Source organism: Aethalodelphis obliquidens, unplaced genomic scaffold (assembly GCF_003676395.1).
Source record: "Aethalodelphis obliquidens isolate GAN/ISIS:26980383/991018 unplaced genomic scaffold, ASM367639v1 scaffold45, whole genome shotgun sequence".
Taxonomy (NCBI): Eukaryota; Metazoa; Chordata; class Mammalia; order Artiodactyla; family Delphinidae; genus Aethalodelphis; species Aethalodelphis obliquidens.
The window spans coordinates 3,418,803-3,443,523 of record NW_020837989.1 but is presented as its reverse complement, the minus strand read 5'-3'; positions in this window follow the sequence as shown (position 1 = coordinate 3,443,523).

Sequence of the window (24,721 nt, the reverse complement as noted above, 5' to 3'; positions counted from 1 at the left end):
CATCTATGGCAAAAAAGTCGACATTACATCGCACAATAAGCTATTGATTCTTAAACCCCCAGCAGACATACACATTATTCTGAATACATAATTACATTGCAGGCAGCACATTTTTCACCTGGGATAGGGCACATTTAGATAAAAACTAAGTATGCTCAGCTGGGTACATCTAAATCTGTGTATGGAGAATGCATATAAAATTAGCATTCTATTAAAAATGAACAAAATATGGGATACGGCTCTAAAGAGGTGCTTGCATCATCTGGGAAATGGCAGAAGCACAGTGGTGAAATTCTGGCTTCCTTAGAACATCAAGGTATGCGTCAAAGCTATGGAGGTCCTAGGCTTCAGCTGACCTTTCAGAGGTAACAAGGACACAAACTATTTGCTTACTGAGGGCACATCATGATCTGGTAGTTAAGAGAATAGTCTTTTAAATCTGACAGTCCTGGGCTAATATTCCAGTCTGACACTTAAGAGCTGTGTAGCTTTCTTAGATCCCTAAACCTCTCTAAGACTCAGTTTTCTCAACTGCAAAAAGAGGAGAGCAATAATATTTACCTTGCAGGATTAAATTAGACAATTGCAGGGAAAGGATGCTACCAGCACATAGTAAGTGTTTAGGTAATATTAAATATCACTAACTCAGGAGTTGTTACACCCTCAAAATAACTACACTAACCTACCATATCAATGAAAGAATATTCAAGTGAAAGTTAAGAGACCTGTGTTCGAGTCCTCATTCTGCCATTCACATGTTACTTGGGTAGGTTTCTTGCTCTCTGTGGGCTTGAACACATAATCCATTGATTCCTCCTATGAAATGAGTCTACCAACAAGTATTTCCTGAACACCTATACTCACAAAACCAAACTTTTTGTAAACTCACCTGGTCAATTGCCCTCTATTTGCAGAGAAGAGCAATGCTACACCCTGTTTTGTGCACTAGGATTTATTAAGGAAAAGCATAAGATTTGTTTCTTACCTTCAGCGAAGGTATGATGCAGCTTGCAACATGGGACAAATACACATGAAATAGTTGATGTGATGAGCAAATATAGGAAACCAAATAAGAAATGACCTGACACAACAGTATATGATGTGCTTGGCCTAGAGAGGAGGGAAATGAAGAAGGGTGAAATAGGGAGGACTTTCTGTAGATAGCAACATATAAGCCTTGAAAGGTGTAGGATCTGGGGAGAATGAGGAGAAAGTGAAATGCATTCAGGAAAGAAGGAATGTTATTAGCAAAAGTTTGAAATGCATTTAGCCTAGAGAACGGCAGGTAACACAGATATGGCCAAGTCTCAACAATACAAATAATAATAATAGTAACATTTTTTTTATTGGAGTTAAATTCGGTGCCTGCACCTATGACAAGGAAGGTCAGGAACAATATACCCACAAGACACCCCACTAAGTATATTACTAGCATTATCTCATGTAATCCTTTCAACAACTGGAATCTTCAGGACTTGTTAGGTTGTTAGTGACAGACATTCAATACAAATTAGCTTAAGCATAAAAGGAATGTATTGACTCTCATAACTCAGCAACCCAGAGAGCTGCTGGCTTTGTGTCCTGCTGGATGGAGGAGGGCAGACAATGCCATTAGGATTCCGTCTTTTTTCTCTACCTCAGGCTGACTTTCTCTATGAGGTAGGAAAGATGGCTCCTGCAGATCCAGACTCACCTCCCACCAATGTAGCAGCCCTGTTGGAAAGAACTGGCCTTTATAGGCATCTCCAGGAGAAGGGTTTCAGGAGGAGTCTGATTTGCCCAACTTGAGACCCATGTCCGTCCCTGAGCCAATCACTGAGGCCAGGGACGTGGAATACAGTGATTGGTTAGGCCTGAGTCATGTGCCACTGTGGTATTATTTAATAAGAAATATGTATTTGGTGTTCACCCCATTCCTGGCACAGAGCTTCCAAAACCCTTGGAATTTCCTGAGTGATAGGCATAAGAATGTCTTTTGTTATTCATAATCAGCCCCTTTCAACCAAGCCTGAGTTTATGTTAATGAGATGCCTGGTGGCTGGAAGCCCTTAGATAGCTTCAGGGTAAGGGATGGTTGTCAAAGGAACCAACCATGTGATTAGAGGGTTGGAACTTTCATCCCCACCTCCCAACCTCCAGGGACAGGAGAGAGGCTGGGGATTGAGCTAATCACCAATGGCCAATGATCAATGCCTATGTACTGGAAACTTCCTAAAAACCCTAGACAAAAAGGTTCAGAGAACTTTGTGCCAAGAGGGTAGTGCACCCCAAGCTCCAAGGGTTTTGGAAGCTGCGTGCCAGGAATGGGGGTGAACACCAAATATGTATTTCTTATATAATGGCACAGTGTCACATGACTCAGGCCATCTAATGAATCATTTTCTGTTTAAATCAACCAGAGTTGGTTTCTGTTGCTGGCAACTCAGAACCCTGATATACACCCAGAGAGAATGGCTTGCCTTCGTATTCTGTCCTCTGGTGCCAAAGAACGAGAACCTTCCTGAATATAGTTAATTATTTATATTGCCTTAGTACCTCCTCCTACCTCTCCCTTTTCTTCTTCTTCTCTCCCAACATATTCTAGACACCTTGCTATTCTAGGATAAAATTCTCTACATTGAGATACTACAGCTTCCCTTCCGTCCGTTCTAGTCTCTTCCAGTTCTTGTGAAAACACCTGCTTTAATTATCTCCCTGGTTTCCCTATCTTCTGGAAGTCAGTATTCTCTTGCATGCTCTCAACCCTTTCATTCTAGGTTACAGGGTCTTTTAAAAATTATAATAAAGGGCTTCCCTGGTGGCGCAGTGGTTGAGAATCCGCCTGCCGATGCAGGGGACACGGGTTCGAGCACCGGTCCGGGAAGATCCCACGTGCCGCGGAGCGGCTGGGCCCGTGAGCCATGGCCGCTGAGCCTGCGTATCCGGAGCCTGCGCTCCACGGCGGGGGAGGCCGCAGCAGTGAGAGACCCACGTATGGCAAAAAAAAAAAAAAAAAATATATATATATATATATATATATAAAAAAATTAAAAATAACTTTGAATCTGACTTCCCCAAGTTCAAGTACAAACCCATAGGTACAACAAGAATAGACCTGGCCTTGAACACCTTCAGGAACTCAACCCCAAGTTCATTATAAAGGCTGTGACTTGGATCAGTGGCTGTCCTCCCTAGAGAATTCAAACGAATGCTCTTTCACATAGAGGTTTGCTCCCAATAAATATGGAAGCTTTGGGCCCAAAGCCTCTGAGAGAAACTTGCAGGTGCCCTGACCAACTTTGTAATGGACTGGACCCGAAACACTGTGTTTATTTGCTGTTTCCTGAAATAGGCACCGCTCAGCTTCAGAGACCTGCTTCAGGCAATGTAAGCCAGCCGGAGAAGGCAGTGCAGAGCTGTTTTTAAGAAGAGATTTTGGGGTACGTGGGTACTTCACCCTCACCTCTGAGCACATCCCCTGAAGCTTGAATGCTCTAAAAGCCAGGCTTAATTAGGACACATAATTCAATGCTTTTTTTTTTTTTTTTTTTTTTGAAGAAAGATGAAAAGTTGTCCAGAAGGGAATATTGAGCTCAAGGTATTTAAAGAAATTCTCTTTGAGGATGCAGATCACTATATCAGCCTCCACAACTCATTTAATGAAATGAGATTAGCATTTCAGTGTAATACTTGTCTTTTTCTCCCACTTCACTGCTTCTCTGTTTTTAAGAACAAAAAGGGGTGAGGGAGGTCCCGAAAAGAAAAAACTGAAATGGTAACCTCATGCTATTGAATGAAGGGAAGTATTTTCTGGTTCTTGCAAAGGAGGCCTGCAGATGCTACCTAGACCATTAGCTTTCTCTTTCTGCTGTTCGCAAAGGAATCGAAAACTCTCAAGCCATGCACTCACCAGAAGGATGTGAGGTTACAAGCCAGACATCTGAAATATACACTATTTTCTGCAGACTTACTGAGCACCTACCGTGGACCAGGCTCGATGTTTTATACTGGGATTGCAAATAGGAATAAATCTTAATTCTAACTGGAAGGAGCTCCCACAGAAGAAGACAGACAGCGAGCAGCTTTAGGCTTAATTAAATAGTAAGTTGGAGTAATAACTCCAACCTATTGAGCACTTACCTTGTGCCTGGGACTGTGTTAAGTAATTTGTGCATCATTTTAGGTCATACTGCCCAAGCCCTATAATACATGTTGCTGTAATCTCCATTTTACATCTAAGGAAACTGAGATCCCAGAAATAGAAATCACTTGTTCCAGGTCATATAGCTGGTAGTACATCGAGGAGCCTGCGTTCTAATCCAGATGGATCTGGGAGCAAAATCTCTGTTCCCTCTAACAAATTCCCATTGGATACGTGAAATTGGATTTGGATCCGTAGAGTACTAAAAGAAAGTTGCTGTCCTCTGGGTGTTCATATTCTAGTAGAAAGGAATAAGGTGAGAAGGCCAAAAGCTGTAACAGGGAGTAAAAGTTAGTGTCATAGGATTGTGCAAAGAAATGAGGTATGACTCTCCAAAGGAAGGAAAGATTACATCTGAGAAAATGCCAACTGAAGCGTCTAAAACGGTAGGGGTGGTTCTTCAGACAGAGAAGCGTGTTTGACAACACCAAAAACTCTGATTTCTACCTAGCAATAGTTTCTTTTTTAATATTTTATTGAAGTATAGTTGATTTACAGTGTTGTGTTAATTTCTGCTGTACAGCAAAGTGCCTCAGTTATACATATATATTCATTTTCATATTCTTTTCCATTATGGTTTATCACAGGATATTGAATAGAGTTCCCTGTGCTATACAGTAGGACCTTGTTGTTTATCCATCCTACATATACCAGTTTGCATCTGCTCATCCCAAACTCCCAACCCTTCCCTCCACCACCCGCCTTCCCCCTTGGCAACCACCAAGTCTATTCTCTATGTCTGTGAGTCTACCTAGCAATAGTTTTAAAGCAAACCAGTTTATAAAAAAATGCTCCCCATTCTTTCTCCCCACTTGCCAGGGTCATAGTGACATTGTACACTGTGCTGATTAAAACTAGGAGCCTGGAGGAGGAGAGCAGGCAGGACATTGTGCAGGAAATGCATGCTCCAGTGCTCTACAAGGTGAGGCAATAACAAGAAGCAAGCCATTCCAGAAGACTTTTCTTTTTGTCTTTACTCCTAAGTAGGACTTCACAAATCTACCTTAGGACAAATCTTCTCATGGGGAGTCACTATGTCCTTTAGCCCCCATGGGTGTCCTTCAATCTTTTTTTTTTTCTTGCGGTACGCGGGCCTCTCACAGCTGTGGCCTCTCCCGTTGCGGGGCAGAGGCCCCGGACGCGCAGGCCCAGCGGCCATGACTCACGGGCCCAGCCGCTCCGCTACACGTGGGATCTTCCCTGACCAGGGCACAAACCCGTGTCCCCTGAATCGGCAGGAGGACTGTCAACCACTGCGCCACCAGGGAAGCCCAGGGTGTCCTTCAATCTTGCCGGCCCATCCCCAGTCAATAAGCTATCGGATCTTTGATGCAAGAGTAGGGCACTTCCAGGCTTGATAGGAAGGGTATCTGCAGGTTCCTGCACTTTGTCTCTGAATAAGCCACCAGAATTCTTTCCTATTTTGAAAGCCAAAGCAATTATAGACTTCGCATAACATGCAATTTATAGAACCTAAAAAACGAGAGATTTGGTCTATAACTGTCTAGGTTCCTTTCCACCACCCCCCACCCCCCAATCAGTGTGGTTTGTTGAGAAACAAAAGTAAGAATCAGAATTCCATTGTCATTTAAACACGAAGCTATTTATTGCTCTTAAGTACAATTGGCTTGATGATAGCTGGAATTTCCTCTGCAGCAGCAGGAAGGGGCAGCAGCTTGGCTCTGCAGTCAGTCTCTCCTTTTTTTTTTTAACCACTTGTTGCAGGGTCAAGAAGAGGTCTCACATTTGGGCATGGGATGCAGGTATCAAAACAGAATTCAGGGGCTGGAGCTCTGATGATGAGCTGACACCGTGATGTAGGATCCTGGACATGGGTGACTCCTGTGGTCTCTTGGTTAGAGTCACATTTACAGTTTCTTCAGAGCGGTCCTTGGAAAATTACTCTTTGATCAGTCTAAGTGTGTTTTATATTTGCTTCTCTAGTACCAAGGAAGGACAGTGTGGTTCTTGAGCAGCAGGGAAAAAACCTGAGCTTGGCTGCTGCCATCTCCTATGTCAATCAACGTCACAAGATTTTGTAGGAGGAAAGGAGTTACGGTTAGCAAAAAAAATTAGATGGATTTGAGTGGGAAAATGCATCCCCGCATTCTGTTGAGTTTTTTGGGGGTTTTTTGCTGAGATATTTTCCTGGTAACGTTTTAGATGGACAACCAGAGCCTTTTCCCTGGACACAGGAGGCAGGGAGGATGTGCCAGTCCAGCTCATGACAGACCACATGACGGTGTCATACTCACGTATGCGAGTGTGAGCACAGAATGTGTTTAAAACAGGCCACAGTAACTCCTGTGGGCCCCCTTTCATTTAGCAAAGCGAGCAGGTTGTTTGCTGTCTCTAAAGCAAACGTCCCCAGAGTTACAGAAGTTACCTTGTATCTGGATGAAGACATATGCTCAGAACCTTGGTCAAAGAATTCCCTCTGCATCCAACAGGACAATAAATAAATACACGTGTGCCTTTCATGCCCCCATTTCCCACTCATCCTTGGAAGGCTCTTCTGAATAAAGGACCCCAACTGTATCTGAGTTTAATGGAATATTTCAACCAATCAACCAGCAAGTATAAGAGCAGCCAGTTGATTAATTAAGGGACAAACCAAGCACAAATTCCTCCAAGCCACTATTTTGCTTCCTAATTAGTACTCGTAATCACTGTGCTGAGTGTTTTTCCCTCCAAATTCATCAAGGTCTGATGTTATTGTCCAAAAACCTGAATAGAAAATTTAAACGGTTGGGCATTCCAGGCCTTCTGGCTAAAAGCAGGGATGCTGAGGCTTGCTTTCTTACTCAGGAGAGAGCCGTCAGAGTTTCTGGTCATTATTAGATAAAGTTTTGGGCAATTCCTATGGTCTAGCTTTCCAAGTCATAAACTGGGGGGATGAGCTGTGGGGAGGCCATTCATTTTTCTTCCTAATGAGTACCTGCATTGGTGATTTCCCAATTACAGCTGTAGCATGTTGGGCAACAAAGGTAGCATTACTAGCCCATGTTTTTCAAAGACCACCTCTTTTGCGAGGGCTTCTGGTGAAATGCATTTGCTCCTAATCAAATGGATCTGTTGGCATGTCTAATGGTGTGTACATTTATCATTTGATACGATGAATGGAGAATTATGGATGAATGCTTTTGGTCTTTTGGGGGTTTTGGTTTTGGTTTGCTTTTGTTTTGTTTTGTTTGCCTCTTAGGAAAGGAAAATGGAAAACGTAGAAAGACATAGTGTCTGTCTCCATCCTCTTAGATTTGCCCACACCTCTCCATCACCAGCTGCTGCCTCCTGGTCACAAGATCTCCCTTGGCAGGTAGAGTGCAGGAGCTTCACACCTTCTCTGTTTCCATTCCTACTACCTCCCTGCCCCCCGATCCATTCTCCATTCTGCAGCCGAGGTGACAAGCTAAATATAATCATATCTCCCTTCTGCTGAAATGCTTTTCATGGCTCCCCATGGTATTTAGAATAAGAGCGTAAGTCATTTTGGCCTAAAATGCCCTAGATATGTTCCTTATGACTTCTCTGAACTTACGCTGCTGCCCTGACTTCCCTCTACTCCTTGCCAAAAAAGGCATGTACACACACACATACACACTCTTCCAGCTTCTAGCCAAAGGCAGTGGGGGGAGAGGAAAGTGACTAGGGGACAAAGGGCCTTCAAAAATGCCCTTTCCTATATCTCTACTGCCCTTCCCCACATATTTCCCCCTAAAACCTGGGTGCACAGAATTAGATTAATCATAATCCTTGATACTTTACATTGATACTAGTTTAGAAATTAGAATATTGACAGTAGCTTACATCTACCCATGAGATTCTCTACTATTCTTTTTTTTTTTTTTTTTTTTTTTTTTTTTGGTACGCGGGCGTCTCACTGTTGTGGCCTCTCCCGTTGTGGAGCACAGGCTCTGGACGCACAGGCTCAGCGGCCATGGATCACGGGCCCAGCCGCTACGCGGCATGTGGGATCTTCCCAGACCGGGGCACGAACCCGTGTCCCCCGCATCGGCAGGCGGACTCTCAACCACTGCGCCACCAGGGAAGCCCAATTCTCTACTATTCTGATCTCCTGCTTCCTTCCATCCAAAGGAAATTCTATCAGAATCTTCAATTGATCTTTTCTCTCTCTCTCTTTCTCCTTCCTTCCTTCCTTCCTTTCTTCCCTCATTCCTTCTATTGCATCTCTATGTATTCTTTTTGTTTAATAAATTTATTTATTTTATTTATTTACTTTTTGGCTGCGTTAGGTCTTCGTTGCTGTGCACGGGCTTTCTCTAGTTGCAGTGAGCAAGGGCTATTCTTCGTTGCGGTGTGCGTGCTTCTCATTGCGATGGCTTCTCTTATCGTGGAGCACGGGCTCTAGGCGTGCGGGCTTCAGTAGTTGAGGCGCGTGGGCTCAGTAGTTGTGGCTTGTGGGCTCTAGAGCACAGGCTCAGTAGTTGGGGTGCACAGACTTAGTTGCTCCACAGCATGTGGGATCTTCCCGGACCAGGGTTTGAACCCATGTCCCCTGCATTGGCAGGCAGCTTCTTAACCACTGCGCCACCAGGGAAGTCCCTCTATGTATTCTTAAAATACATATTATTTAATTATGGTTTATTTTATTTATTAATATGGTAGTTATATATAACCTTTTATAGTTTTTCTTTTTTTACTTTTTCTCTTTACTTATTTTTTTCATTCAGTATTATATTGTTCAGATTCACCTATCTGGTTGTAAGTAGCTATACTGCACTCTTTTGACTGGCATATAATAAGCTGCTGAATGAGTATACCACAATGAATTTATCCATTCTTCTGTCAGTGCGCATTTGGGCTGCTTCCAAGTTTTTATTTTTATGTGGTTAGGGCCACTCTGAGCATTCTTAATTTCCTGTTGCACAAGGCTTTCTCTTTGGTGTATGTCCTAGGAGGGGGACTGTGCTGAGTTGTAGTTACATAAATGTTAACTTTATACAGTTGATATAATGGCTATGCAAAGTTACTCCTTTGATTTATACTCCATAGCAATGTATAAGGGATCCATCCCATGGCCCTATATCAAAACATTCAACAATACTATCTTTGATATGTGCTGTTGCAGTGATGTAAAATTGCGTCTTGTTATGACCTTCATTTATATTACCTGATGATCAGTGAGTATAACTGAGGGTGAATTCTTCCCATTCTTCACTATGTTAAGTCCTGTTCAAACATCAGCTCTCAACTTAAATGCATTTCCTCATATTGGTCTCTCTCTTTTTTTTAACTCACTAATCCAAATCAGTGCTCTAAACTTTCCCTACTCTAGGCATCTGTGGGCAGTTTTTTTTTTTTTGCAATGAGGAGATCTCAATACTACCTTCTTTGCCAGGAAAATTCTCCTTTATACCTTAGATACCCCTAAAGGTATGGTGAGTAAGTTATATAAAATGATAGGGCCAAATAATTTCAGAAATGGGAGAACCCTTAGACATGGTTTAGTCAAATCCTCTTGTATTAATTTGAAAGTGAAAGAAACCCCATTCTAATTGGCTTTAGGACAGAAGGAACAGCTATCAGTGAACGTAACTAGCATTTCAGGTCTGGATGGATCAAGCTATTCAAAGTTACCAGGACTCTGTCTGTATGATCATCATTCAGCTTTGCTTTTGTCTATTGTTGTTCTCTCCTATTGCAGAGAGTTTTTTCCGTACTGCCAGGCAAGATGGCCTGGCACTGTCAACTTCCCATCATCAATTTTGTAACTTCAGACATAGAAGAATTCTTTCCCAACATTTGTATGAGAAACACCAGGAAATAATAATAGAAAGTAGCATAGCTAGCATTTATTGTGTATTTGCTTTATGCTCCTGGCTTTAAAAAGCATTACGTTACACAATTCTATGGGGAAGCCACTATTATTATCTCTACTGAAAAACTGAGATTTAGAGAAGTTTTGTAAGCTGTCCAAGTTCACATAGCTAGCAAGAGGCAGAGCTAGATTTTGAAACCAGGCAGTCTCATTGGCTCTACCAGGGTCATGTTTCTTGAATTCCTTACTGGTTGGGGGTTGGGACACCATGATTGACCCAGCCTTTGCCTCACGTGTATTCTCTAGGCTGGGGGTGTATAGTTGTCCCTCCGTATCTGTCTGGGATTGGTTCCACGACCCCTCAGGGATACCAACATTTGGGGATGCTCAATTTCCTTGTATAAAATGGCATGGTATCTGCATATAACCTATACAGCACATCCTCCTATATATTTTAAGTCAACTCCATTTTACTTATAATACCTAATACAATGTAAATGCTATGTAAATTGTTGTAAATACAATGTAAACGCTCTGTAAATAGTTGCCTATGTGCAAATTCAAGTTTTGCTTTTGGAACCCTTCTGGAATTTTTTTTCCGAATAATTTTGATCTGCCATTGGTTTGGTTGAATCCCCAGATGCCAAACCCACAGATACAGAGGGTCTTCTGTGTGTGTGTAGATGACCATTAGGGCCCATAGGGAAGGGATGGCATACTACCCACCCCCCACCCGCATCAAAGGGGAAAATGTTACCAAAACAAAGGGGATTAGAGGACATTCTGACAAGACAAAATAGTAATAGCTGTCACAGCCTACCACATCTCCCATTGGACAGGGACAAGGACCTGCATGCTAGGGAGGGGAAATGTCTTTTCCAAGGTTGAGAGTCACAGGGATGTTATAGTCAAGACACAAAACAGGGCACCCTGACTCTTGTGCATGCTTTCTCCTCTGGGCTCCCCGGACTTGCAAAAGGGTAGATCACTGTGTTCCCAAGGCCACATTCCGAAGACCATGGGTCTGAGAGAATCCTCCTATCCCCCAGCCTCTGTGCACAGAGCATGCAGACTATTGCTGGTGTGCCACTCTGAATTAACCACGAAGGGTCTACAACACACAATTTGAAGAGGCCGTGTCCCAGCCCCTACCCTGAAGTATCTGTCAGAGTATTAACAATTTCCCACTGCTTCCATGGTGACAGCAAGAGTACTGACCATCAAGGGCTTCTGCGGAAATGGTGGGGGGGGCCCTGAGCTCCACTATGTTTGCCTGAGCAGATGCCTGTTGCATTGCTGTGCCTGTCACTTTCTATTTTAGATGGATCCATGCTTCCCAGCATCAAAATAGATTGGATTTCCATGAAAAAGAGTAATCCCTTCCTCAGCTTGTCAAAAGCCCTGCTGAAGTTAGCAGCAAATGTCATCTGCCCTATACATGAGACTTTCCCTCTGATACATGTGGCAGTTGGTAGAGACAGTGATTCACTCCAAGTCTCCCCATCTCTCTTCCCACATCACATTCCTCCTCCCACCTCCAAGTTCATTTCACTAGCGGCCAAGGCAACCCTGGCTGATTTGGATTCGAATGATACGGACGGGTTCTAGTATCCGTTTCTGTGTTGGCTCTTGGAATCCTGAGACAGAAATTTCCTCTGTAATTGAGTTCTATAGTTGAGTTTTGCAAACCTCCTGTCAGCACAGAGTCTTTCTCTGACTTTCCCTTCGGCTCAGAGAAGCCTATTCTGGAAGGAGCACAGATGGTCTGCAGTGAAGTGAAAAAGAAGAGCCCTGGCTGGAAAACCCAGAGATCTGATTTCTGATGCTAGCACTGCTTCCCTTGTCTCATTACTCTTCCTCTCTGAGCCTCTGGTCTTCCTACAGTGGAGACCTCGACCCCCTTGAGCACAAAGGATGTAGTGTCAAGCATCAAGGCCCTGCAGATATAAAGGGTGGGTTTGTAAATTGTGAATGTCAGCTTGGCCTGGCCTGAGGAAATTTATGGCATGTCATACTGTTCTTTTTTTTTTTTTTGCGGTACGTGGGCCTCTCACTGTTGTGGCCTCTCCCGTTGCGGAGCACAGGCTCGGGACGCGCAAGCCCAGCGGCCATGGCTCACGGGCCCAGCCGCTCCGCGGCATGTGGGATCTTCCCGGACTGGGGCACGAACCCGTGTCCCCTGCATCGGCAGGCGGACTCTCAACCACTGCGCCACCAGGGAAGCCCCATACTGTTCTTGATTTGAGCCAAGAAAAATTTTCCAAAGGACAAAACTTGCAAATATTTTGATTTGAAAGTTTGGGTTTCATGCTAGCCTTTCTAAATAGTCTGCATTATTTTGTTATATTCCTCCAGACCCAACCTCCAAGGGGAAACCTATGTAACATCAACTGCCTCAAGAACTAAGATTAGTTATATTATTTTAAAAGAAGACATTATTTAGCTGTAAATGTGAGCATTTAAGATTAATTCCCTGTCCTCATTTAAATCCAATTCCTTGTGAAAACAACCAGTGGAAAGATTTACGGCTGAGGATAACTCGTGGGAAGATTTACTCTGAAATTTCAGGGTTGGAGCAGATGCTGACCAAGTCACAATACTGATTTTGAATAAGAACTTGGCTTGTTAAGGAGTTTTCAACACGAGTAAATCCGTATTCCATGAGGGGCAATGACATTGTTCTAAAGTGCAGCTTTATTTTATATGGCAGTGTTCACATGAGAGACTGCTCACAGACGTGGTCGCTAGGCTGCAGTAAACAACAGACTTAATATTCCTTCATCCAGTGTCAGGTATTTTCTAGGTATGTACCTGCTGACTGCCAGGGTCTGTGTTAAGTTCTAGACCTATACCATTGAACAAGACAGACAAGGTCCCTGCTCATTTGGAGCAGTGGTAGGATGAATCCTGGACCCCCAAAGATGTGTCCTAATCAATTCATGAATGTCACCTTATACAGCAAAAGGGACTGATTTGTGGACTTAATATAATCACCAGGGTCTTTATAAGAGATAAGAATCATTAGTAGGAGATACGACAGTGAAAGCCAAAGAATGGAATGATGCAAGGAAGGGGCCATGAGTCAAGGAATGTAGGTGGTTTAGAAGATGAAAAGGACAAGGAAATAGATTCTTCTCTGAAGTTTCCAGAAGGAATGCAGCCTTGATTTTAGACTTCGGACTTCTAGAACTGTAAAAGAATAAATTTGTATTGTTTTAAACCACTGAGTTTGTGGTAATCTGTTACAGCAACAATAGGAAACTAACACAGGAGAATCACATTTCAAATGGGGTGACAGATAACAAGCAAATCAGTATTTCTCAACAGAGACACTGATGGCATTTGGAGTGGGATAGTTCTCACTGTTTCGACTTGCTCCGGCTTTGCAGGACATTTAGCATCCTTTAGTCTCATCCACTAAATGCAAGTCGTGGCTCTCATCATCATGTCAATCAAAACTGTCCACACACATTTCCATACACCTCCACATGTGGCTGTATTGCCCCGGGCTGAGAACCATTGGTTTGGATCACACAAAGTGGCAAGAAGATGATGAAATGGAGTGACGTGGTACAGAGAGACTGGAGTTCTGCTCTCCTGTAGACTGAGAGTACTCTGGGAGGGCCTCTCTGAGGAGGTGAGACCTGAGCTGTGGCTGCGTGATGGGAAGCAGGCTAGTGACAATCTGGGGAAGGTTGCTACAGGCTCAGGAAAATATCATCATATGTAAAGGTCCTGAGGCAGGAATACTTGTTGTGTGTTGGAAGAACAAATATAAGGAAGGGCAGTGTAAGGGACTGAATGTCTGTGTCCCCCCCCACCAAATTCATATGTTGAATCGTAATTCCCAAAGTGATGATATTAGAGGGTAGAGCCTTTGGGAGGTCATGAGAGTTAAGTGCTCATGAATGGGATTAGTGCCCTTATAAAAGAGACCCCAGAGAGCTCCTTTGCCCCTTTTTTCCACGTGAGGACACAATGGGAAAATAGCTATTAATTAGGAAGCAGGTCCTCACCAGACACCAGATCTGTCAGCGCCATGATCTTGGACTTCTCAGCTTCCAGAACTATGAGATATGAATATCTGTTTATAAGCCACATAGTAGGTATTTTTCTTATAGAAGCCAGACCAGACTAAGATAAGTAGGTTGCCTCGAACAAGGAGAGGGAGGTTGGAGGTGAGACGAGGAAGGAGCCAGGGCCTGCTGTGTAAGGCTAGCAAGTCATGATAAGTCGTATGGTTTTTATTCCAAGTGATAAACTAATTCAAAATGATCCCCATTGTTGGTGCAAGACACATGAATTTGATGTGTCCACTGGGTAGTTTGTTTTTGATGCACAGATTATAATGGCTTCCAAGGAGAGTTAAACTGAAGGAAACATGGGAGTAGATGAAATAAAAGGAAAAAGCAAAAAGCTACAAAAGTGGAAAGGAAAGAGAAGTTCAAGTAGTTTTCTACTGGATTCTTTAAAAAATAGTAGTTATGATATTGCCGAAGATGTTTTCTTATACTGTAGAGTGCTTTGCAGTTTTCAAAATATTGTTTGTCTATCTTAATTTAGTGGAGTTTTCCCAAATCTTGTGAAGTACTTAAGGGTTGTCTCCATTTTCTACAGGAGGAACTCCTGTCCACAAGGATAGATCCAAGGTCCCACATCCATGAATTGGTAGATGTGAGCCTCGTTTCTACTGTGTAGCTGGTGCTGCCTCTATAAAAAGGAGATTTGGAAATCTGCTCAATCAAGATCTTGATCTTTTCATTTATTTCACTTGTTTCTAACAATTGCTTACATTTGTGTAGTACTATGAATTTTCCAAAATTCTTTCCCATCTCACTTAGATTTGATCAGTACAATAATCTTGGAGGGGGAATCCAAGGCTCAGGGCTTGCATGAGGTTCCATGGAGCAAGACTTCTGACTCTGAATACAGTGTCTTGTCTTCTCTTCTCTTTTCCTCTCCTAGACAGAAAACAGTCATTTCAAAGTAAGTTTCTTCCCTTTCCTAGTCCTTTCTCTTTTCGTATGTCTGTATGGGTATAGGTCTTGGACTCAAGTATGTACCGACCTGGGTTGGTTCTGATTCTGAAGGTAGGAAACGTCAGGCCCATCCTGTAACCTCCCTAGCCTCCATTTCTGTGCCTCTATATTAAAGGTACCAATGGCTCTCTCGCTGAGCTGGGTCCTCAAAATGTAGTGCCTGAATCAGCATCATTAGCATCACCTCTAACTTTTCAGAAATGCAAATACTCTGGCCCTCTGCTCCAACTGACTGAATCAGAAACTCTAGGGTGGGGTCCAGCACTCCGTGTTTTAACAAGCCCCCGGGGATTCTGATGCAGGCTAAAATTTGAGAGCCACTGCATAAGAGGGGCCAATGAAATGAAATAAATAACATATTGTGTATAAAGACTTGGGCAAAGAGTAGATGCTCAATAAATGGTGGTTGCGGTTACTATTATTCCAGGAATAGAGAGGCACTTAGTTGCACTCCAGTGTTTCTTCTGATGTGTTACACTGTTTCTCAGAGCTTTTTATTCTGTAGTTGCCTTTCCATTCACACTTATTTTATAGAAATCTTACATACAATTTAGATTTCACGATGCTGGCACATGTGTTTTTAAGCAGGTCATTTGCTGGGCAATGATGCAAACCTTAGTTACATCTAAGGAAGCTAATCTTTTATTACATCAATCATGGTTGGAACTCAGTAGATTAATATGGCCCATTTGATGGCGCAATAACATACTTCTTTAGCTGTACTAATTCTATATAACTTTTGATTTTGCATTATATTGTTTAGTTAGTAGGAAATTATAGCAAAACCATACTCTTGGAAGCACTCACGGAAAACTGTGTTTTCATCCTGGGTCGGATTTGACGATGTCCCAGATAATTTGATATGAGTCTACAGGTTCCCCAGGAGAAACATTATCCAATCATTCTGCTACCCCCAAGAATAATATTCAGCCAAGTTCATCCTAGTAAGAGCAAAATATAATCATCGTCCTTCTCTTGACTTCTTCCACAAATTTAGATTCTTCCCTCATTTTCCAGAAAGCCTAGATTGCTGAAAAAGATATTCATGAACATCTCTCCAACACTTTGCAGCTCACTAAGCAATGACATGGAGGATAAGAGGCTAGTAAGATATTGTCCCCAATTTCTGAATTCACGCACTGAGTCTTTGGGAAATTAAACCAGCTTGATCAAGCCGTTGCAACTCTGGCAAAATCACTAGGGTCTCTGAGAGAGGTCCTCTGGTTTGAAAGTTTGGGATTGCTCTCATACTCTGTGCATCTGGAGCTCCCCAGGGCTCTCTTGGTTGCACTGGAAACATCTTAGCCTGAGTATGAAAGAAGGTAGTCCAGTTTGAGTTGACTCAGCCACAATTCTGAATCGTGGTTCCCAGGCAAATAATTTAGGACAGGCAAATATTATACAGAATGGTGGCAGAAACCAGACAGAACCAAGTAGAAGAAAAGCCTGGGATCTGGAACAAAGAAAGGAGATAACGGTAGTCGTGCACGATTTTTGGAGCAGTTACTATATGTTAGGCACAGTGTTAAGCTTATGCGTTATCTCATTAGATCTTTATGGTTACCCTATGTGATTGGTATTATAATTACCCCCATTTTATAAATGAACATTTCAGGCTTAAGAAGGTTAAGTAATTTGCCCAGAGTTATTAGATAGCAAACAGGCAAGCTGCGATGCAAGCTCTATCTGACTCCCAAGCCTGTGTTCTTAACCTTTTTTTTTTTTTTTTAATTCATTAGGGTTTTTCAAATTACGGAAAAACCCGGATGAACTTTTTGGCCAACCCAATATTTTTCAAAGTTTTTAAAAAATTTTATTTATTTATTTATGTATTTATTTATTTATGGCTGTGTTGGGTCTTCGTTGCTGTGTGCGGGCTTTCTCTAGTTGAGGCAAGCTGGGGCTATTCTTCGTTGTGGTGCGCGGGCTTTTCATTGCAGTGGCTTCTCTTGCTGCGGAGCACAGATTCTAGGTGCGCAGGCTTCAGTAGCTGCAGCACGCGGGCTCAGTAGTTGTGGCGCACGGGCTTAGCTGCTCCACGGCATGTGGGATCTTCCCGAAGCAGGGCTCGAACCCGTGTGCCCTGCATTGGCAGGCGGATTCTTAACCACTGAGCCCTATTCACTCATCAGTGTTTCTCTTGGCATCTCATTCCCCTCTCCAAGTTCTCAGTGATTTAAGGGGATAGGGAACGCTATGTCTTCTTTGTCTGTCTCTCAGAGGTACTTATCGAAATGGTGCAGACAGCAGAACTGACCCTGGACCTCAAGATGTACCACAACCACACAAAGGGGCTTTCGGGCTCTGTCACCCTGTGCTTTATCATCACATCACTTACCCTTCATCACTTGCTCTGGGCAACTGGTCACGCAGTTAATAAACACATCTACTTGCTTAGCATTCGTGAGCACAAAGGGAAAATAGATATAAGTGCAGTCAGATTTATTATGGTCTAATTTAATAAAAATGTCAACAAATGCACATTTAGCTGGGAAATAAATATCAACTATGAAGAAAGCTGACAGTGGAGCAGGTTGTGAGAAATTAACATTAAATGGTTTGGGTTGACAGTGACTATAAAACAAAATTGCACCTTGGAGACCTCTTGAAATAATGTAACAAATGTGTGCTTTGAACGTGAGAGAAGGCAAGTGAATCGAGGTGGCTTTGATATAGGACAGGGGCCCCAGAGCTGTGGAGAACATTCACTTGCATTCTGTCCTGTACGTCTGCAAAACACCATTTCATGCAAACCAGGAACAATCGTCTAAGGATCATTTTCCCAAATGTAATGGGCTTCACAACACCAAATGGAACTCTTCTATAAATTCTCACCAAAGATAAATAAATACAAATTTTCCTGTTGACAAGATCTGCCTGATCCCTGGCATAGCAAAAGGAGAATGGCTCAGCTTTGTTTGGCAGACCCGGATACATATCCCAGAACTGCAGCTTACTGGCTGTGTGACTTTCCCACATTACCAAACCTCTCTGAGCCTTGACTGTGAAAAACAGAGAACATTTCCTGCACAAGGTTATTGTGAGTATCCCAAGTACCTACTACAATGCCTGATATGATGTAGAGGCTCAATAAATCTTACTCCCTTAAGCTATTCATTTATTTGACAGGTGTTTATTGAGCACCTCCTATGTGCCAGCAGTGTACTTGGCATCAGTGAATGATTGATCTCTTCCCTCAGGAAGCTTACGTTACAGCATATAAAGACAGACGATAAATAGATAAACGATATAACATGTTAGGTTGTGTATCAAGGAAATAAAGGGGAACAGGGTCTGTAGGTTGCAATTTTAAAGGCAAAAATCAAGGTAGGCTTCACTGATAAGATATTTGAGTAGAGTTGCCAGATTTAACAAATAAAAATACCAGAAGCCCAGTTAAATTAGAATTTTAGATAAACAATAAATAATTTTTAGTGTATGTCCCCAAATTGAATGTCCCAAATATTGCATGTCCCAGATATTGCATGTTGCATGTCACTGTTTATCTAAAAATTCAGGTTTCACCAGGTGTCCTATAGTTTATCTGGTGAACCTACGACTTGAGCCCAGACTAGAGGAAGTTATATGTGTGTATTTCCGTTTGTCATTGTCTCTTAGCACAAAAGCATACGGATACGTTATTTATCTAGTGGAAGGATCGTGGGGTGAGCCCACCTAATAACAGAGGAACTTCCTGGTTCCCAGCATGTGGCTGATGGACTGGGAAGGCTTATTCACTGGAGTAAGTTTACAGCTGACCTCAGTTTTACACTTTGTAAAATGGCCCTCAATGTGTGTTTGATCTTTTCCTTACGACTAGACTTGAGTTATGGCTTTTGGGGGGAGAATGCCACAGAGACGAAGTGCCCTTCTCATCAGATCACATCAGGGGGCACATGACATTAACTTAGCTTCTGTGTAATAATGTTAACTTTGATCATTTGGTTAAGGTAGTGTCTACCAGGTTTCTCTACGGTACAGTTACTATTTTCCCCCTTTCTATACTCTTTTCTTTGAATCCCAGTTACTAAGTTCAGCCCACATTCAAAGAAGTGGGACGTTAAGCTCTACCTCCTAGAGCAAGTTTTGTCCCTTCTCACTTTAAAAAAAACCTATTCATTATTTATTCATTCACGCATTCATTCAATCAGTCATTTCTATATATCAGTATAAATCAGGATGGATTCAGGCATATTTATTTTATACTTTGGTTTATAATCCAATACCACATTGCTTGTTTTTGCCTATAATTACTCCAGTTTTGGCTACTTTTTCAGGTTCAATCCTGTGTCCCCTTGGCATGCGCCCAACCTTTTGTTTTTTGAACACATCTTTATTTTAAAGCCTTCCGAGATGCTCCAGGCTCTTTTTGTTTTTTCGCAGCCCAGTCCTAGAATGAACCGTTCCTCTGTGGAGCCCTGCTTCCTTTTACTGGGGCATGGTAGTTAGAAAAAGCCAGATCTGAGCAATGGGTACCCAAAGGCATATAACTGGGTCAAAAAGATTCTCCCAGGAGGGCTCAAGAACCACCTACACCAATTGTGTATTACCCAGGGGAAGCCAGCAGAGGTCACCAAGTGCCTGGGTGGAGGTGTGAAATTACTGACAAATTGGGGGTAAGGACAACCTTGCCTTCCCCTGGTTGGAGCCCACTTTACAAGCAGGCAGAATATTGTCTATGAAGCATAGTTTGAGAGGCAATCTGAAGTTCCCCTTCTTTCTTACCCCACTCCAAAATATCTCCCTTTTTATCCACAGGATGCCTGAAATTTCTGCATTGGAGTTCCAGTCTTTTAGTCTTTTAAAAATAGTTTCCAGTTCAAATAAAATCATACTTTGTTTCGTTAAAAGTTACCTTTTATTCCCATTTAAAATTTAGATAAATTACTTGCTTCCATTGGCCTCATATTTGGTCATCTGTCAAGTAAAAGATTGGACCAGACTGGGTGATTCATTTATTTATTCATTCCCCAAATTTGCAACGTGCCAGATAGAGTTGGACCTAAGGGACTCTTCTAGAGTTTAGGTTTTGTCTTACAGGTCATCCGCAACCCCTGAATGTTTTAACGTAATCTGCAATGCGATTTTTTAGGGTGATAATGTTGGAGTCATACTGGTTTCCCCCACGTGGCAACAGAGCAAGCCCGGGGCGGGGAGACAAGGCAGGAACCTATGGCAGCCAGGCAGACCCAGGATGGACAGCACCCAACGCTGCACTTGGAAAATGAGGTTCTTTGCCTGCCGATGTCTCAGGCCATAATCCCCAGGGGATCTTATGGAGTAATTAGGAGTAGACTGCTTCAGGAAGACCGATTTTTATTTTTTAAGAGCCTTGTCATTCGTGTGCAGAGCAGGGTTTAGTGACCTGTCACAGGCTGATGTGCCAGCAGTGAGACTGGGTTGTGCTGAGTCATCTCTTCATTTGCTAACAGGGGATGTCCTGAAATTAACAGCAAAGTCTTTTGAGAGAGCGGCTCGTAGTTGGGATGCTCTGTTTCTACCAATACTACTACTGATATTAATGATTACAGCCCATACTCTCTAGCTCTTACTGTGTGCCAGGCACTAAGATAGATAAATAGCTATTTATATCTATAGATATATACACACTCTCACTGACTTTTCACAAGCACCCTATGAGGTTGGTACTATTGTTATTCCTACTTTATAGACTGAAAAAATCGAGGCACAGAAAGGTATTGTAACTTATCCAAGGGTCACACAGTTATTAAATGACAAAGACAAGATTTAAACCTAGACTGTCCGGCTCTAGATTTTAGGCTCTCAGCCATTCTCTGTGCTGCTGATTTGAATATGTCTTCTTCTTCTTCTTTTTTTTTTTAAACATCTTCATTGCAATATAATTGCTTTACAATGGTTTGTTAGTTTCTGCTGTGTAACAAAGTGAATCAGCTATACGTATACATATATCCCCATATCCCCTCTTTCGTGAGCCTCCCTCTCACCCTCCCTATCCCACCCCTCTAGGTGGTCACAAAGCACCGAGCTGATCTCCCTGTGCTATGCGGCTGCTTCCCACTAGCTATCGATTTTACATTTGGTAGGTAGTGTATATATGTCCACGCCACTCTCTCACTTCGTCCCAGCTTACACTTCCCCATCCCCATGTTTTCAAGTCCATTCTATACGTCTGCATCTTTATTCTTGTCCTGCCCCTAGGTTCATCAGAACCATTTTTTTAAAATTTAGATTCCATATATATGTGTTAGCATACAGTATTTGTTTTTCTCTTTCTGACTTACTTCACTCTGTATGACAGACGCTAGGTCCATCCACCTAACTACAAATAACTCAGTTTCGTTTCTTTTTATGGCTGAGTAATATTCCATTGTATATATGTGCAACGTCTTCTTTATCCATTCATCTGTCGATGGACACTTAGATTGCTTCCATATCCTGGCTATTGTAAATAGTGCTGCAATGAACATTGTGGTACATAACTCTTTTTGAATTGTGGTTTTCTCAGGGTATATGCCCAGTAGTGGGATTGCTGGATCGTATGGTAGCTCTGTTTTCAGTTTTTTGAGGAACCCCCTTACTGTTCTCCATAGTGGCTGTATCAATTTACATTCCCACCAACAGTGCAAGAGGGTTCCCTTTTCTCCACACCCTCTCCAGCATTTATTGTTTGTAGACTTTTTGATGATGGCCACTCTGACTGGTGTGAGGTGATACCTCACTGTAGTTTTTCTTTTGTTTTTTTGTGTGGTACGCGAGCCTCTCACTGTTGTGGCCTCTCCCGTTGCAGAGCACAGGCTCCGGATGCGCAGGCTCAGTGGCCATGGCTCACGGGCCCAGCCGCTCCGCGGCATGTGGGATCTTCCCGGACTGGGGCACAAACCCGTGTCCCCCGCATCGGCAGGCAGACTCTCAACCACTGCACCACCAGGGAAGCCCCCTCACTGTAGTTTTGATTTGCATTTCTCTAATGATTAATGACGTTGAGCATCCTTTCATGTGTTTGTTGGCAATCTGTATATCTTCTTTGGAGAAATGTCTATTTATATGTTCTGCCCATTTTTGGATTGGGTTGTTTGTTTTTTTGATATTGAGCTGCATGAGCGGCTTGTAAATTTTGGAGGTTAATCCCTTATCAGTTGCTTCATTTGCAAATATTTTGTCTCATTCTGAGGGTTGTCTTTTCATCTTGTTTATGGTTTCCTTTGCTGTGCAAAAGCTTTTAAGTTTCATTAGGTTCCATTTGTTTATTTTTGTTTTTATTTCCATTTCTCTAGGAGGTGGGTCAGAAAGGATCTTGCTGTGATTTATGTCATAGAGTGTTCTGCCTATGTTTTACTGTAAGAGTTTTATAGTTTCTGGCCTTACACTTAGGTCTTTAATCCATTTTGAGTTTATTTTTGTGTATGGTGTTAGGGATTGTTCTAATTTCATTCTTTTATATGTAGCTGTCCACTTTTCCCAGCACCACTTATTGAAGAGTCTGTCTTTTCTCCATTGTATAGCCTTGCCTCCTTTATCAAAGATAAGGTGACCGTATGTACGTGGGTTTATCTCTGGCCTTTCTATCCTGTTCCATTGATCCATACTTCTCTTTTTGTGCCAGTACCATACTGTCTTGATGAGTATAGCTTTGTAGAATAGTCTGAAGTCAGGGAGTCTGATTCCTCCAGCTCCGTTTTTCTTTCTCAACATTGCTTTGGCTATTCGGGATCTTTTGTGTTTCCATACAAATTGTGAAATTTTTTGTTCTAGTTCTGTGAAAAATGCCATTGGTAGTTTGATAGGGATTTCATGGAATCTGTAGATTGCTTTGGGTAGTATAGTCATTTTCACAAGGTTAATTCTTCCAATCCAGGAACATGGTATATCTCTCCATCTCTTTGTATCATCTTTAATTTCTTTCATCAGGTCTTACAGCTTTCTGCATAAAGGCCTTTATCTTCTTAGGTAGGTTTATTCCTAGGTATATTATTCTTTTTGTTGCTATGGTAAATGGGAGGGTTTCCTTAATTTCTCTTTCAGATTTTTCATCATTAGTGTATAGGAATGCCAGAGATTTCTGTGCATTAATTTTGTCTCCTGCTACTTTACCAAATTCATTGATTAGCTCTACCAGTTTTCGGGTGGAATCTTTAGGATTCTCTATGTATAGTATCATAGCATCTGCAAACAATGACATTTTTACTTGTTCTCCTCCGATTTGGATTCCTTTTATTTCTTTTTCTTCTTTAGCTGTGGCTAAAACTTCCAAAACTATGTTGAATAATATTGGTGAGAGTGGGCAACTTTGGCTTGTTCCTGATGTTAGAAGAAATGCTTTCAGTTTTTCACCATTGAGAACAATGTTGGCTGTGGGTTTGTCATATATGGCCTGTATTATGTTGAGGTAAGTTCCCTCTATGCCTACTTTCTGGAGAGTTTTTATCATTGAATATGTCTTCTCTCTGCTGCCTTCTTCAAGATAATTCCCTAAATTACTACCTGGTCCTGTCCCTGCCTCCATGCCTCCAGATTCCTACATATCACCCTCTTCCCCTACCAGTATTTTTTCCATAGGTCATGCTCATGAGTTCTTTCTTATGCCCTCACCCACCCCATGACCTCTTGGGGTGTTTCCAATCTCCTACTTCTGTTTCCCCAGTTATCACTGCCTGAATGACATATGACATATTGAGATGATATGATTAAATAACTTACTCTCTGGGGAGGTATTTACATTTCAAAATAGGGCTTCTAGCTTAACCCAAAGGAATATATTCTAATAATAGACATCAATAAAAGAGAAGTAATAAGGATAATAATAATAATATCAGCTAAGTAGAACATAAATGCAGCAGCTAGCATTTATTAAATGCTACCACTTTTATAGGCAATAGAGGTTGAGTCATTTGCCCAAGGTGACACAGCTAAGACATGGAGGAGGTGGAATTTGATTGGTAGCAATGAACACTCAAGAACACTTACCCTTGAGCTTGACACAGTATTGACTATAGTACTCTTCAAATGATACCACACCCCCAGACCCAATTTCATCTAATTCAGGGCTATTCAGAAACTATTTATAGAGAAGAACCATTTACACATTTTTATTTCCTATCAATTATGGATTAGTATTTCTGCAAAATACAATAATAATGACTTATATGATTACACACTTAGATGTTATGCCCATGTCAACTTGTTATCAAAATCTCTAAATGCTTTCTCTTAATTTCTACACTCACCCTCGCAGGCTGGTGTCCAATAGTTCTTGGACTGGCATCAGCCTGTGAACCATTCTTTGAATACTACTGATCCAACTTCATTCTTTTCAGTAATGTGATTTATTAGATGTATGTCTAGATATATCAGAATTTTAATTTCTTTGTAAAATTTGTTAGACCCTTTGTTCCAAGTATTGGTTATTAAACCCATAAACATTAGGCAGAACTGAAGCTGGAGAAATCTGGATTTGGATCTAATCCTGCCTCTCCTACCTATGTGACCTGGAGTAACAACTTCTCTGAGCCTGTTTTATCATCAATAAAATGGGCTAATAATATTTACCTGGATGGATAGTTGTGAAAACTCAATGAGACAGGTATGCCTGGTATCTAGTAGGCAGTCAATAAATTTTGTTCCCTAGCTACCCCACCCCACCCAACTGATACCAGTTAGACCAATGCCAAGTGGCCTTAACAAGAGGCAAATCATCTGGCATGCATGTCAGAGGGCTGGTAGACCCCTGCTAATTGTTAAAAC